The sequence below is a fragment of the Gobio gobio genome (genome assembly GCF_949357685.1).
Source record: "Gobio gobio genome assembly, chromosome: 5".
Taxonomy (NCBI): Eukaryota; Metazoa; Chordata; class Actinopteri; order Cypriniformes; family Gobionidae; genus Gobio; species Gobio gobio.
In genome coordinates this window covers 41816456-41834139 of record NC_137101.1, presented here as the reverse complement: position 1 = coordinate 41834139, position 17684 = coordinate 41816456, and the positions used below count along the sequence as shown (strand labels likewise).

At 40.0% G+C, this 17684-nt stretch overlaps 1 protein-coding gene across 1 annotated transcript in view; it reads right to left on the bottom strand.

Moving 5' to 3' along the window:
- The window catches only part of LOC307126546 (uncharacterized protein), a gene marked incomplete at its 5' end in the record, with an annotated part of 1586879 nt that overhangs the window by 1245363 nt on the left and 323832 nt on the right, over positions 1-17684 (bottom strand). The gene's annotated exons all lie outside the window — the stretch shown is intronic.

Genomic DNA, 17684 nt, shown 5'->3' with positions numbered 1-17684 from the left:
AATAAATAAATAAATAAAGAGGATGAATGAATTAATGAATTAATGAATTAATGAAAAAGAAAACTAATAGAATGTTCCTGTGGGTGTTAAGGCCAATGAATACATGTCTTTTTTTAAATTATATATATGTATTAAGTTGCATTTTTAAATAATAAAATATTAACAGTTCATTATGAAAATTCAACAGGAATATGGAAATGTACTGTACGTGGCCTTAACACCCACTAACAATCCCCATGACTAATGCTGCTTTCACGTGCTATCGGAAATGTCCTATTTCTGACTCCTTAAGTCATGATTATTAGTTTGACATGTTCATGTGTTTTGTTGTCTAGGAAAATAGGATTTTGATAGAAAGCAAGGTGATTTTTGCCTATTTATTTTGTAAATCTTTTTGATCAATATTTTGTTGTTGAAGATTTTTAGTATATATTTTATTCATGTTAAATATCCAAAGTAAATTGATTTACACTAATTCCGATAGCACGTGAAAGCAGCATAAATTCCCACAGAGACCGTCCAGTATTAAACATGCATCTCTGTACCCCCCCCCCATCTGGATGGACGTTTCATTATTATAGCCACTTTAGCACAACACAGTCATGATAGCTGAAGTATGTGGGCATTATATCAATCTTTATTTTATCCAAGTCAATATCTTTAATATATACATGGTCAATTAATGTGCCATTTTGAGTTGTTGCATTTTCAACTATTTGTGTGAAGCCAAAATGCTGCATAACATCATGAATTGTTGATTTATTAAAAATGTTTTCATTGAAGTCTCCTAGAATTATTTTGCCACCTGATAAGCAGTTTATTTCATTAATTAAGGTAATCAAGTTCTCTCTAAATAATGGCATGTTATATGATGATGGTCTGTACACGACTGCCACAGTTGTGTTTAAGTCTTGTATTATGCACGTTAGACATTCAATGTTAATACATGGTAAAGCAACTTAAGCAGCTTTTACATTGTCTCTGTGATATATGCCAACACCACCATGATTTTCCTCTTTTAGTTTATCAAAAACATCTTCACTTGTGTCATATGCAACACTTCGTGGTTTGTTATGGAAATGATATCCAGAAAGACTGATATCGTTCTCAAAATAGTTTGGTTTTAGCCACGTCTCTGTTACACAAATCATATCTGCTTTACAATATCTATTGTCTTGCCGAATATCTGAAATATGTGGAATTAGCCCTTGGACATTGTGTAACATAATTTGAAATTTTACATTTTCTATGGTTTCACATGGATCAATGAATGGAGGCATTGTCTGTAGAGCTTCCTCAATGTTGTCTTTTGCAAAAATAGCTTTTTCTTTAAAATCTTCTATTATTAGTCCATCAAGAGAGGTCACTCGACTTAATGCTACATATGCTTGTCCTGGAGCAAATATCTTTTTCAATGAAACAACAGCTTTGTTCACTGTCAGACCTTGTACTTTGTGAACTGTGGAAGCCCATGCTAGCTTCAAAGGAAACTGTCTTCTGACACCACCACTGCTTGTCACTTTCTCTTCTTCAGGCTCGATTGGTGTACTTTTCTCCAGTCCAGGTCTCAAACATGGATTTTTACCTCTAGCTTCTTTACCAGCTCGTTCATCATCAAATTCAATGTATATTTTTGATGGAAATATTTCATCATTTTCATAACAGAACTCTTTAAGTGTTCCAAAAATTCCATTCACCAAACCATCTGATACATTGATATTTTTCAGTAGCATTACTTGAGCATCGATTGCTAATTCAAGGGATTTTTCCAAAGAACTGTTGTGAACTCTGAGATGAAACCCATCCTTTTTCTCCATTCGGCCAGTTTTAGCATTTCTCTCAAAATCTTGGGCGTTAACAGTAACCGTGTCAGAGCATATTTTGTGCACCATTTTTAGGTTATGTTCATCAACCTCACTATTAGTTGCATAAATATGGATATCTGTACTCTCATCACCATCACCTGTTTCACATGTTTTAAGCATAGCAATATCTTCTTCAAGCATTACTTCATCTTTCTTACGTTGCCTTAAACGATTTAATAATTCTGCAAACTGTTTGTCCTTCTGGCGCATAATCTCTGTAAGTTCAACAAAACTGAAGTTAGTTTCCCAAAGATTCACACTGTTCACTGGTTCAGTGTAAAGTGGTTTTCCTTTCACAGGAGACAGCTGATAAAAATCTCCAACTGCTATGACAGAGACTTTTCCAAATGCAGAGTAATCACCTGTTTGTTTGATCTGTCTTAATCTTCCATGAATATACGCTAGAAGTTTATGATCAACCATTGAAATTTCATCAATTATCAATATTTGTAGTTTTCCAAATTTGGCTCTCAAGGAATTAATTTTTTCATCTCCAAGTGGCTGATATGGCAGTGAAGCATTTATTCCGATGCAGAGACTGGAATGTACAGTAGACCCGTTAATCTGGTAGGCTGACACACCGGTAGGAGCAGTTAATAGCACATGTGTCTCATCTGGGTTGTCTGTTAACTTCGAAAGAATTCGAGAGGCTTCATAATAGATGGCTTTAATCAGTACTGACTTTCCAACACCTCCAGGACCAGATATAAACACATGAAATGGATCTGGGTTTTCACCTTGTACTTTTGCTAAACACCATTGGCGCACTTTGTAAAAGATTTGTGACTGCTTTTCATTCAAAGAGCGCAGTAAATCCATGGCATCTTGCTTTTTCATAGCACATGGATTGTTTTCTATCTTGCAAGTACCCACATTCGGTAATAGATCAGGTATGATATCATCACCTTCTTCTGTTTCTATTTGCTCTTTCTTACTCTCCAGACATTCTAGACGTTCAAGTTCTGCTTCTGGACAGATTTGGGCCCAAGCATCTTCCATTGGTCCATGTTGTTCTAAATCATCTTGAGCTCTTTGTATTGTGTCTGCTTCTTTTTCAAATTTTCCCATGTTAGTGTCCACTATAATTTTCACTGACTCAAGCTCGTAATTTAAAATTGTTACAAACCCAGTCTCATAAAAATCCTTATGTGTATTGAAATTTGTTGGTTTCAATTGATCTCGCACATAATGAGGCAAAAATAATTCTAAAATACTTTGGTGATAATTTTCTGAATTTTTAGTGGGTGAAAAACGAGCATATCGCACAATGGCAGAGTCTGTACGAGTTCTTTTTCTCACAAACCCCATGTCATTTTCCAGTGTTACTCTGTTTGAACATTTTTCAGAAGGAGTCAAAACTCTGTAGTCTGATGCAAAGGTTGCTAAACACATTCCACTAAATTCTTCTGTATGTGGACGGGCTCTGTATCTGTCTGAGATGCTTTTCATCCATATGCCATCACCGTCATCTTCTCCACATTCAGCTTTTTTATGTATGGTGTTTAAGGGTAAACTCATTCTTACTTGATTAGTACCAGTTAGAATAAACACCACTTTCCTTGATCCTTCTTTTAGATTCATGTTAGTCAGTCGATACACACTCTCTTGAGCTGAGACCTCTCGATTATGTAAAAACACACTTCCTAGTTTTCTTAAAGCCTGTTTTGCATCCATATTACCTTGATTGTGTGCTTCTTTTTGAGTGTTAGCCAGCAGCAATCCCATTTCTCTCTCTGCTTTAGAAATATAGGAAATGATATAGACTATACAAGAGTAAGCATCAACAACAAATTGTATGTCCATGTTTGCATTCCAGCATCGTAAAAGATCTGGGTTATATTGATTCACCCATACATCATTTGGCTTTCTCTTCAACACAACATTTGTTTTTTTTGTCATTTTATTGTAAGCCATTTCAAATGTCTCTTGATTTATACCAATAGATGCAAACATAGAGTCAACAGAGTCAAAGACAGCATCACTACTCAACAAACATTCTCTCACTCTTTTCATTATAGCTTCAGCTAACTCTTTTGATATTTCTTGACAGTTGTTTGTCTTTTTGCATTTACTTTCATTTTTTTCATCATCTGTTTCTTTTTCATCTTTATCACTCTTGCTGCTTCTTGTAATGAAAGTATTTTTGCTTGGTGGACGTGGAAAGTTAAATCTACACACAGTTCCTTTCTTTTTACATGTTTTTGAATGTCTTTTGCTGTGTTGTTGGACAGTGCTCACAATTTCATGCATTTCTTCCTGCTGTTCAGGTGGCATTTCACAAGTGACATAGCGATCAACAAATGCTGCAACTTCATCATCGTCATCTCTGTCCACTTGAGGTGCATTTTCAACCCAAAAGAGACAATGTGTATGAGGTGATCCACGTTGCTGAAATTCTATTCGATAGAAATAATCTATTATTTTTCCAATTGGCTGGGCTGGTGACATGATAACATCTTTTAGAAAGCAATGAAATCGATGATCAAACATTCTTGCATCAGTTACAGGATTGCGTTTAAGCATCCCACATCTATCAGACCAGTTCAATTCATCAATAGGAGTTTCACAGCCCTCTTGTTTAATAATAGATTGCATTAACTCTGTCCATCGCACGTCTGCAGATGAAAATGAGCAAAACCATGTTGGGATACCTAACTGTCTCACCATTGCAAACAAATCTTTTTGAACACTTTGCCAAAAAACAGGACTCCCTCTCACTGGCTTCAAGAATTTATAACCCTGATCAAAATTTAAAATCCTTTGCAAAGACTCTTTGTTTGTCAGCATTTCTGCAGAAATTTTTGTTTTGTTGCTTGTGTCATGGCCTTTCCGCAAAGCAATAGATATATTTGAGATAACTTGATTAAGCTCAGACAAATATTGTCCATAAAAGATGTAATCTAGGTTTTGTGCAAAACGTCCATCTGCATTTAGGATTCTATTATTTAAGTATCTAGACAGCGTTAATTTTTCAGGTCGTTGATCATGAAATGTTCCTGTTCCATTTGGGAAGAGAACTGGAAAACATTTGGCTTCATTGGTTTCATCCATTAACATTCTCACTGGATTATTGCCCTCTGATGGTGATATAATTCCATCAAAGTGTTGATCTAAAACCTCTTGTCCAATGTCCACTGGCTGTAAACATGAATCCATAAACAAACCATGTTGCTGTCGATCATGAAGTGTTTCATCAGTGATTTCTTCATCCTCATTCTCAAAATTGTGTTCTTTATTGACACACATGTCATGTTCAGTGTTTTCAGTTGTATCATTGACCTGTTCTTCTGTTTTACACAGAGGATTAATCCAAGTTTCATTAAACTCTACATCTCTGTACCATTTGTTATTTTCTTTTAAGTATTCCAAAGCAGTTTTGACATGATCAGCGTGCACAAATTTAAATTCATAATGTCCTTTGTACGTTAATTTCCTCTTAAGTTTTACTCGTATCATTAAATCATCATTTTCTGATCTTGGTAACACATTTACCACATCTGTAACATTAGATGGAACACATGTCACAGGCCCATGGACGCCATTTTGTCCACAGCGTGGCAAAGCGAGCATTTTCATGAATGGAATATGCTTTGCTATTAGATGTTGTTCAAGAGAGTTTAAACAGCTCAATTCAACAGGAATTGGATCCAGAGCGAGATTATTTGCTACACTTTCAGCAGGCATTTTACCTTCACTAATCTTTCTATCACATGTATGACAAATCCACAGAGATTCAGCTGGGGTATTTTTATAAATACATTCTTCACTGCAGCCTTTATTACAGTTATGCAAATAATTCAACGTTATACATTTGTTTGCAATATAGCCAGCATGGACCGATTTTTGTACATATTTATTTATTTTACAGTGTTTCACCTGCATTTTAAAGCAGCAACGATGACAAACTGAACACACATAATCAGGACCTGTAGATAATTTTTCTTTAAATTGTTCAATTACACAGTCAATCTCTTTCCTTTTGATCTCTGCCTCAATTCGAGTTTCAACATTTCTCATTTTAATACTATTGGCAAATCTTATATCATGTTTATATTTCTGTTTATTGTAATCTATCAATTTGTTTTTGTGTATTTCATTGTCGCTGTATTTGTCAACACTGTACTTTTTGATTGACTCCCTATGGGAAGTATTGTCGCTGTATTTGTCAACACTGTACTTTTTGACTGACTCCCTATGGGAGGTATTGTTGCTGTATTTGTCAACACTGTACTTTTTGACTGACTCTCTGTGTGATGTATTGTCTCTGTATTTATCGGTGCTATATTTTTTTACTTTTTCTTGATGCTGTTCATTTTTATTGTACTTTTCAGTGCTGCATGTCATTAGTTTCTTTTTGTAAGTTTCATCGTCATATCTTTTGTTTACATTAATTTTTATTCTCTGTTTTAAGTCCTGATTATTGTTGTATTGGACTTTCCATCTATAAAGCTTACGTGGGTCTGAGTTACCATTTAATGATTCATGAAACATTGAAGCTTCAAATGATGATTTACAAATGGAAGCACAGCTACCGTCTGTTCTTTTTACACATACAACAACTTCATAATGACAGCTATTAACATGTTTCAAGTAAATTCCTTTGTATTGACAGCTATGTTTATTAGTTGACACATTTGAGGCTGAATATTTAAGCCATTTGTCTTGACTGTATGTAAATATGTCTACACCAATTAAATCACTGGCTGCTTGTATTTCCAGCTCTGTTGCCCAAGTTCCGACATATTTCATTCTTGAACGGTCAATGTAGTTTGCAACAGAACTGTGTCCTTGTCTGAGATATTGACTGTACCTTCCTTCATTCTGGAGAATGTGTGTTACAACAGCACGTCTCAGTTTTCTGTGTTCTCGTTCACTTACAGCATAAGCTACCGATCTGAAAAAGCAGTTACCATCACCCACAATATCTTTGGTATCACAAGGTTCAGCCATTTCAACAATCTCAAGTGCATTATTTTGTTCTTTTACAACGTGTACAATGTTCACCTTCAAGCAAATAATTTTTTGTTGCTGTACTGATAATGGACTAAACTGAAAGGCAACACTGTCACTTTGTGAAATAAATTCAACATCAGCTACATTTTCATTTCCTGGGCATACAGAAGACATTCCTGTGTTCTTTTGTGTACATGTTTCATGAACAGTTATTTGATCTGTGCTGTCAAAATCAGTCAAAGAAACACTGTCAGTTTGTGAAATAAATTCAACCTCAGTTGCATTTGCTTTGATTGGGCATTCATACACATTTCATTCACAAGTATTTGATCTGTACTGATGAAATCAGTCAAAGAGTGACTGCAACTTGCCATTTCTGATTTTACACCTTTACTCACTTTTTCCACTTCAGTATTTTCCTCCACCACTGGATGGCACACCAATTGATTATGCGGACTGTGTTTGTCAATCACATTTGCCTGGACCCCAGTTACTTCAAATGGACGATTATATGCTTTCAAGGATGCACCAAGTCTCCTGAAATGAATGACCAAGGATTTAATGCTTCATCAAGTGACATGGCAATACCTTGCAGACTAGCATCATATTGATTAATACCAAACAAGCCAGTAAATGCAACAGAAGAATAGTTTATTGAAAAACTACAATTATTCAGTGTGTGTGTGTCAGGCAGCTCAGCAACTTCGATGTAGCCGTTCACAGAATCGTTGATTTTCCCGGCATCTCTCATGGCACTGTACAGGTCATCTCCAAGCATCAGAACATGATTCAGGTCAGTCAGTGTCCATTGCAACACATTCTTCAACTTACACATCAAGATTGCAGTTAAACTGTTTGCTGCACATTGCCTGCCACTATTGTTGCCAAAACAGTTCGCTGCCTGATGGAAAGAGCCTCTGATGTACGATTTCTGTGGACACAAATCAGAAACAGCTTTCATGGTCATGTTAACACTACTATTATGATCCGTGTTTTTAGCATCATTGTTTGGACCAGTTGATAGACCAGTTGATAGAGCAGTTGTTAGACCAGTTGTTAGACCAGTTAGACCACTTGTTAGACCACTGTTATGACCCAGTTTTATAGCCCCGTTGTGATGTACACAATGTTCTGTTACTTCTGCCAATTTTTTAAGAGGTGGCAGAGCCTCTTCAGGATCAGCAGCCATCCGGTCCGCCATCCTCTTCTTTGCAGCCTGGGAGCGTCGGGCTTGCTTTGTGCGAGGCATCTGTACACACAAAAACAAATTAAATTACTGCATCATAATTCACAAACAGTACAAGAAAGAATAAAACATATAAAAATAAAATGCATTAAAATATCAATTAGCGTTTGTTCACATTAAAACAAGGTCTTCTATTAATGATGATAATTTTGCATTTCAATGTTTAATTTGGTATTTATCAGATACAATGTTTATATATGCAAAGATTTAACATTAAGTTTATTTGTTTGCAAAATGTTTTGAGTTTAAAACTACATAACAGAATAACAACTGGCAACTATTTAGATGACATCAGCTTATCATAATACCAACACAGAACTACATTAATTTTACACATATGTAACAAAGATAATATCATTCATCTACATAGTAATTATGCTTGTAAATAAACTTTGTATTTTAGAGAACATAATGTGAGTGCACTAAAACCATAATCAGCAATACATCATGCTAAATCCCCAGAAATAACCGCATATCTGAAAAACTTCTAAAAACAACCAGATTGCATGACCCTGTTTTACTTAGTTTTACCACTAGATGTCAGTTTAACTTCTTAACCCGCATCGGATCGTGGGCGGGGGGGTTGACGGAAGTGGGCGTGTGTGTACTTTTATTTTATACAAAATATTCAATCAACTATCACAAACTATGCATCATTTGAAAGCTAAAACACTCAAGATTCATGTTCTGAACTTGTTTTTGCAATAAATACACCAGAGAGGAAAGGGTTAAATGAAACGCTAAAGGACCGTCCATGTAAACATTAGCAAAATATTAGCGATACTCATCTTTCATCTCCTGTCGTTCAGATCAGATCGGACGAATCCAATAAACACCCGCATACATCTCTGTGTAAGAGTCCACTCTTCAAAATGCATCCCACTTTTTAATCCAAAACAACGAAAAAATAGGGAAAAAACTAAAAATCCTCCGTTGTTTGCAAGAGAGTTTTGAGTTAGCGTAATCAATCATGTCCATTTTCAATTAAATATCGATTCTAATCCGTGTCTGGCAAACTCCCCCTGCTAGAATAGTCTCTCCCACGCGAAATGGTTCAACCCTCGACTCTCTCCTTCAATCAGAGACTCTTCTGGGATGCATCATATAGAGGAAGTGCCTTACAGGCTTGGTGAGCTGTCAATCATTGCGCCCATGGTTTTCGTTGGATAAAGGCACTCGGTGCCCAGCCAATGCCTTTCCAACAAAGGTTTGATTGATGGACTTAGTAACCAATCAAAAGGCATTATCTTGCGCAGTTTACATAAGTAGGCTTTGGTGAATACTGTTTGTGCGCTGGCTGCGCGCTCTCCATGGCGCAACTGCAGTGGAGCGCCCAAAACTCTTACTGACGCTTCCCATCAGCTAAATGAGTTTTTTACACTTTGTAATCTCTGTAAATAGTTGCTTTAGTTTTTCAGTAACTGTTTATCCATTATAATTAGTAGTTTATTGCAGTTTATTGCAGATTTATTTGAATGAAAAACTACTCTTTACAATAGCAAATGTTCTGAAATAAATGGCCTTTTTGAAATGACGCCTAGACTTTTCTTGACATAAAAGCTCACAGAAGCTTCATTACTGAGAGAATCATCCTCATATTTGAATCATGACATGATTAGACATTCAGTTTTATATTCAAGTTATTTTCAGGCTCTTAACATTAAATTACGTTTTGTTTTTTGTTTTTTTTTTCACTTAGGGAAAAAAATATTATGAGTCACTTACATGTATATTTACATGTATATTACTCTGTTCCCATATTACTTTGAGTTATTATGACTCTTGGGTAGCAATATTTCAAGTGTCTAGTTTAAAATAAGACCAGGTTTATGAATATAGACCATAGGGTTTAAGAGCTGCAGACATTTTCATTTGGGTATATCGTTTTCAAAGAATTCTCAAAAATGGGGCGCTTGTTAAGAGGATAACCAAGTTCTCATTTTATTTACATTTTTATAACAGTTAAGACCTACATCCTCTTATTAGATTTCAAATAAATTTCCCCAATTTTCTTTTATTGACAAAACACACAATGCCACATCCTGCCCAGAAACATGTATAGTGAATATATCTATTATATACATTATATGAGTTATAAAGCAAAAGTTTAAATCTCTAAATTAAAAATGAAGATAATAAATATATATATATATTTTTAACAGATAAGAGGACTGTTCTGCAGGGACACGCATTAGTTTTCCTAATTTACATTTATATTCAATTGCATGCTATTGTTCTTTTATAGTCGCTACTCTCATTAAAAAAAATGTAATTACATGGTGACTTTTAAACCTAAATTTAACGTCCAACAATAGATATTTCAGCAAAATTTATATTTTTGCTCTGAATTTTAACTCTTTGTCTCTAATAGACTTGGTTGGTATGTCGTGTCATAGCTGGGTGGAGTTGGCGTGGGGGAAAACAATCCTTTCCCCCTGACTGGAAAAGCGTTGTGTTAACCCAGTATAGCCTACGTAGAATCACTTCTGAAACATGGAAAAACTGAACCTTACTGTCCAGACAGTATCTGTGACAGGACAAATGAAACAACAATTGCCAGATATGTCATTTTCTCATTTAAATGTATGCTGGTCCTCCAAAACATCAAACGACAATAGTCTACTTAGCTTCATTCAAAGACTGGGTGATGTATGAAGTGGTTTTTTCAGTGTTCCTGAATTTAATGGATTTAGAGTATGTATTCAAAAATTAATTATCATATAACAGTATTGTGCTATGAAATAGATATGCATTGCACATGGCATATTAAAAAAATATACAAGTTTGTTTGTGCTAGAATATAAACGTGTCAACAAATGGCTCTGCATGATCACAGCTTAGGAATAGGGTCTTATATAGCGAATTGTTCAGTCATTTAAAAAAAATACAATCAAATAAATGTATATACTATATATAAACCAGATTTATTTAACCACAACTGTTTGTCTTGAGCTGGTCTGCGACGCGCCAGGCATTACGTCTAGGGCTGCAACTAACGATTATTTTGATAATCAATTAGTTGGCCGATTATTTTTCCGATTAATCAGATTTTTAAAATAAATTGTATTTATTGTCAAAACACACTATTCCACATCCTGTCCAATGCTGTCCTTCAAACATGTGTCAGCAGAGCGCTATGAACACATACATAGTGAATATATCTACCATTACATAAAATAACCATGGTTTTACAATGAACAAAACAAACATAGCTATATATAATAAATAAATAACAGGGTATTTTAGATATTCAATGGTAACCACAAATTAACCATTGTTCTGCTTCAAATGCATAGTTTAACTATATGGTATTTGTGTGGTTATACAAATGGTTGTCGATACTGCATAATTTTCGTACTGGTGGAAGCTTTGCGTACAGAGAGCAGACCCGACTAATCGATAATGAGAATCTTTATCGATGATTTTCATTATTGATTATTATCGATTATCAAGCAACATCTTGGTTACCATTGAAGTCCATTGTGTGGAGAAAAATTCTGAAATGTTTTTCTAAAAAAACGTAATTTCTTTTCCACTGAAGAAAGACATGGCGTGGCATTAGGGTGAGTAAATTATCAGGAAATTATAATTGAGGTGAACTAATCCTTTAACATTATGTTTGCATTAGTTAAGCTAGAAATAATTTTTCCTCATGTTGTTCAGCTTGGATCATGCACGTTTACAGTAGCAGCTCACTCAGTTTCCTCTGCTATTTTCTCCACAGAAATGCGTTATTCAGAGCTGTAATCTGACATGACTGACGGAAGTGTTCCATGCACAGACGACTAATCAATAATGACATTCATTGTTGATAATTGCAGCCATACGAATAATACTGTAAAACATTTACAACTTTATCCAAATGTTTCCTTATAATATACACCAGGGGTCTCCAAACTCAGCCCTGGAGGGCCACTGTCCTACAGAGTTTAGCTCCATTTCCAATTAAACACACCTGAACCAGCTAACCAGTGTCTAACCAGGGTCTTGTAAGACACTGATTAGATGGTTCAGGTGTGTTTATTTGGGATTGGACCTAAACTCCATTAGGACAGCGACCCTCCAGGACCGAGTTTGGAGACCCCTGCTATACACTATAGACTGTTATCACTATTTTATCAAAAAAGTAACATCTTACCTCAAATCAAGTTTCACAGTCTTCTGCAACATAAAAGAAAAACAAACAAACACAATTTGATTAAAACAAAAGCATTACATTTTACAAAAATATTATATATTTTATATATTGTGCTCTCAAAATGCACAACTGGCTTCAAAGTATCCACATGACTTTATGGCACATCGTTTTACATCATGTCAATTTATAAATTTAAGTGATTTTAAACTATAATGTACTTGCAAGGTCTTTGAGACAGTCTTCAGTCAATGACCACTCAACCAAAGCGAACACTATTACACACATTTTTTTCTCTCTGTGGTCTCGAATACTTTTGTTGGTATCGGTACTGACTACTGGATTTTTGGTATTGTGACATCCCTACAAACACATACATTAAAATTGTAAGAAGTATAAAAAAAAACTTATTCAGAACATATATAAAGATTGAGTCAATGACTAAAATAAATATTTTTTTCACAATACAAGCGAATTACAAAATAAAATACAACAAATTACCCTACTTTCACTATCAGTTAATATAACGTCTAAGGTTACGTATGTAACCTCTGTTCCCTGAGAACAGGGAACGAGCGCTGCGTCTAGCTGACGCTATGGGGAACGCCCTCGGCGTGACTGGTGTCTGAAGCTACTATCGAATCACGGCAAAGTCTTTGACCGACGTCAGCCCATGACGTCATCAACGTGCGACCCGGAAGTATAAAAGGGCGCCGTGCCAACACATACACATCTTCTCGTCTGAAGGGACTGTATGGCAGATAGGCCCTGAAGCATGGCAACGCGACGCAGCGCTCGTTCCCTGTTCTCAGGGAACAGAGGTTACATACGTAACCTTAGACGTTCCCTTTCGAAAGGGAACTCTCGCTGCGTCTAGCTGACGCTATGGGGAACGATATACCAACGCCGCCAAGCTGAGGGGAGTGTCTGCCCATTGGCAGTGACAACTGTCAACTCAAGTAATTCATAGAAAAACCTGAGCGATTCCCCCTCAGGTCCTGGGCTGACAGTGACAGCACTCCCTACGGTCATAGCCCAAGCTATACAACTAAACGGAACCCTAACGCACTGCGTGGAGTTCCATCTAGACAGCTCGAAGGCCCGGGACCACTACTTCCAAAGAAGGGGTCCCTTCAAGGGAATGTGGCTAGGGGACCCGAAGGAACCCCAGCCAGTCACTACTCGGGAAATGTTCTCCCGAGTGCCACCAGGGAGGCCTGACCTGGTGCCCTAAGTGTTATGGACACTTCGGTTTAGCCAACCCTGTCTGTTCAAACAGAGCCTCTGGATGGTGCCCAAGGGGCGTCCAAGCTAAGGGACTGAAACACAGGCAGTCTTACTTAGCCCGGAACTCAGAGACGGGTTATCCAAGAGAGCAACACTCAGCGTAGTGCTTTTTTAACCCTTGCTATCGAGGGGAGTCTGCCTGCTCAAATCAAGGATCTACCAGGTGCTTGTGTTTCAAAGCAGTAGGGAGGCCGAAAGGGCCTTAATGACTGATCTAACAGGGAGGCCTCATGAGAGGCCTACGACCGTCTGACCAGGCTCAGGCGGCTGAGCACTCATAGACGACCCTCATTGAGGGGAGCAGCTGAGCCTGCCTGGCGAGTAACCTCCAGCTGTAGGCCCAACTACCACAATTTCTCACAGAGAACTGGTAATCAAAGTGCCTAGCTCAGGAACTTCAACTTCAAGGAGGCCCTGTGGGCCTACTACTTGATAGCGGGTATTCCAGGGAGGCCTATAGAGGCCTACTACCTAACCGCAAGCCATGCTGGAAACCCAAGCATCCAGGCTCGGGACTCCGTCCTCAGGGAGGCCTTAGTGAGGCCTACTACCTGACAGCAATACCGCCTGCTGAGGTTACCCTTGTTTTCTCAAGGAGGCCTATGGAGGCCTACTACTTGACAGTCAAGCTACGCAGGCTAGTCGGGCATCCTGTTTAAGGAACCCGTCCTCAAGGGAGGCCTATTTAAGGCCTATTACCTGATAACCAGCCTTTAGGGAGGCCTGGAGAGGCCTACTACCTGATTGCAATACGTGCTAAATGACTGGGTCCCAGGAACACCTCAGGGAGGCCTGATGGGGCCTACTACCTCGTTCGAGTGACCACCATCTGGGACTCGACAGTCAAGCTACGCAGGCTTTTCGAGCATCCTGATTAAGGAACTCGCCCTCAAGGGAGGCCTATTAAGGCCTACTACCTGATAAGCAGCCTTCAGGGAGGCCTGGAGAGGCCTACTACCTGTTTGCAATACGTGCTAACTGTTTCAAATGACTGGGTCCCAAGAACACATTAGGGAGGCCTGATGGGGCCTACTACCTTGTTCGAGTGACCACAATCTGGGAGCTCACCCTCCGGGAGGCCTATTGAGGCCTACTACCCGACAGTCAAGCTACGCAGGCTTTTCGAGCATCCTGATTAAGGAACTCGCCCTCAAGGGAGGCCTATTAAGGCCTACTACCTGATAACCAGCCTTTAGGGAGGCCTGGAGAGGCCTGCTACCTGTTTGCAATGCGTGCTAACTGTATCAAATGACTGGATCCCAGGAACGCCTTAGGGAGGCCTGATGGGGCCTACTACCTCGTTCGAGTGACCACAACCTGGGAGCTCACCCTCAGGGAGGCCTATTGAGGCCTACTAGTCGACAGTCAAGCTACGCAGGCTATCCGAGCATCCTGATTAAGGAACTCGCTCTCAAGGGAGGCCTATTGAGGCCTACTACCAGATAATCAGCCTTTAGGGAGGCCTGCTACCTGTTTGCAATTCGTGCTTAACTGTTTTAGATGACTGGATCCCAGGAACACCTTAGGGAGGCCTGATGGGGCCTACTACCTTAGAATTTAACAGCAGGTCTTCAGGGAGGCCTGATGAGGCCTACAACCTGCCTCTGGGAGTGACCACAATCTGGGAGCTCACCCTCAGAAAGGCCTAGTAAGGTCTTAGAGTTAACAGCAGGCCTTCAGGGAGGCCTGATGAGGCCTACAACCTGCCTCTGGTAGTGATCACAACCTGAGAGCTCACCCTCAGGGAGGCCTAATAAGGCCTTACAACTAACAGCGGGCCTTCAGGGAGGCCTGATGAGGCCTACAACCTGATAGCCGCCAGGCTAGCTGTCCCGATGCGCACATCGGTACATACCTCCAGTGAGGCCTGGTTGAGGCCTTCCAACTGAAAACGCGCCTTGTTCAAGAGGCCTACTGAGGCCTACAATTGACAGCCGACCTTCAGGAGAGCGTATTTGCCCCTTTTTAACCTGATAGCCAGCTAGGCTAGCAGTACCTTGATGCCTCAGCATTGGCACCTGCCTTACTAGAGCCTCCGATCTAAGTGGTACATATTACAAACGGTGGCGGTGCCTCAGCAACGCGCCTCCTTCATCCACATCCCAACTGACGCCTCAGCGTTCAGTCGTTGATGAATACCCAACTCTATACAGGAAACCTGGGGTCTGTAAGAAATACATATTTTTAGTGTAATACACAAAAATGACCACTCTCACCTGCGGCATGCTGAGCGAAGACTCATTGTGCGGTTCTCACCACCATGTTCTACCGCCCTTGAATGCCTGAAAGGGGCGTTCTCACTGAGCAGGTCCGGGCGGGCCGTCAGAACATAGTTCTACTCATCATGGGCCCGCCTCAGGCCTGATGTAAGAAGTGCCTGGGTAAAAAAATCATTAAAAGACATTAAAAAGGAAAAAGGAGAGGGCTAGGATGTAACCGCCCTCAAGGGAAGTGATCCATCACCAACGCCGAGAGCGTTGGTCCTGGATCACCTCCCTCAGATCCTTTTTCCCCCCGGGAATCCCATCTCCTCTGTGCCCTGCTCCTCCACGGAGGGGGGGGCACGAGAGGAGACGCTAGCCCTCTGGTCCTGCCTACGGTCCTCAGACCGTGAAGGACCAGGTCCCGCCTGCCTGGGTGGGGGCGCGGATCTCAGCGGTATGCATGTCTTAAATGCCGCTGAACGCGCCTTCGCCTCCCTGAACTTTCCAACCCCCGCCTCAACGGAGGTGCCGAAAAATTCAGTCGGCGAAACCGGCGAATCGAGGAGAAAGCCTTTCTCTTTCTCCCCGATATCAGCCAGGCTCAGCCACAGATGCCTCTCCGTGACCACCATAGCCGCCATAGAGCGGCCGATGGCATCAGCAGTCTGCTTGGTGGCCCGGAGAGCAAGATCTGTGGTGCGGCGCAGCTCAGCAACCGCCTCAGGGGACAGCCCAGCCCCCTGGTCGAGATCCTCCAGCAGGTCCGCCTGGTACGCCTGAAACACCGCCATGGTGTGAAAAGCAGCACCAGCCTGACCCGCTGCCGTGTATGCCCCTGCCGTTAAAGCACAGTTTGAGCTCTCAGTGTTGATGCCCACGAAACGCGAGAAAAGTCCGCAAACTTTCCTCGCCAGTCGGTAGCCTCAACACATATCCATATTCCCCTATCCCCTCGACATCAGCGAAGTTAAACGCTGATGCTGATGAATATTGGGTCGAATATGGATTCTTCCATGCCCTCTCGATCTCTGTAAGAAGATCAAGAAGGAATGGAAGGCTCATCTGAGCTGATGGTTTATGGCCAAGGAGAAAACGATCGTGCAATCTACCACGAGCGATCTCTCCTCTAACGCGCCAACATGGCAGCCGCAGCCTGCCTGCAGTACGTTCCATAACATTCATCAGCTCAGCATACACGGTCAGGGTGGCTGAGAGGATTCATACCACTCTCACCAGCCATCCCTAAGAGCACTTGCTGTTTAGTCTCGTTAACCGCCAGATCGTCGCGACGATCGGCGAGCTGCATCTGAGAACCCATGATGTATGCCAACGCTCAGCCTCAGCTTGAGCGGGACAGCATCATCCAGTCCCAGATGCCAAACTTTCTTCCCTCAGGAAAAAAGCCAGACTAGAGTGGAGCGATCTCAGATTGAAAACCGCTCACACTCACACACAAACAACTTCAAATGAACTTGACTGTGCATGCTCTTGATCCCAGGCAGTAAATACACACTCGTGTGTATTAACAATTGAATTTGTTTTACCTTAACTCGTATAGCAGTTCAAACAGACAGTCCCTGAAGACGAGAAAGATGTGTATGTGTTGGCACGGCGCCCTTTTATACTTCCGGGTCGCACGTTGATGACGTCATGGGCTGACGTCGGTCAAAGACTTTGCCGTGATTCGATAGTAGCTTCAGACACCAGTCACGCCGAGGGCGTTCCCCATAGCGTCAGCTAGACGCAGCGAGAGTTCCCTTTCGAAAGGGAACAATAGAATGAAAGTCATAATATAATTGTAATCTGTGCATGAATTAATTAAATATACATTGATTTTTATTTCGACTACTTAAGTTATACTGCAAAGAGCAGCAACTTTTTTTTAACTTTATATGGAAGCAAATTAGAGACATAATTATTTGAAATTTAACAGCCACTGAATACGTAGTTTTGAAATATTTTAGTTTTAAAAACTTTTATCTGAACTTCTTTTG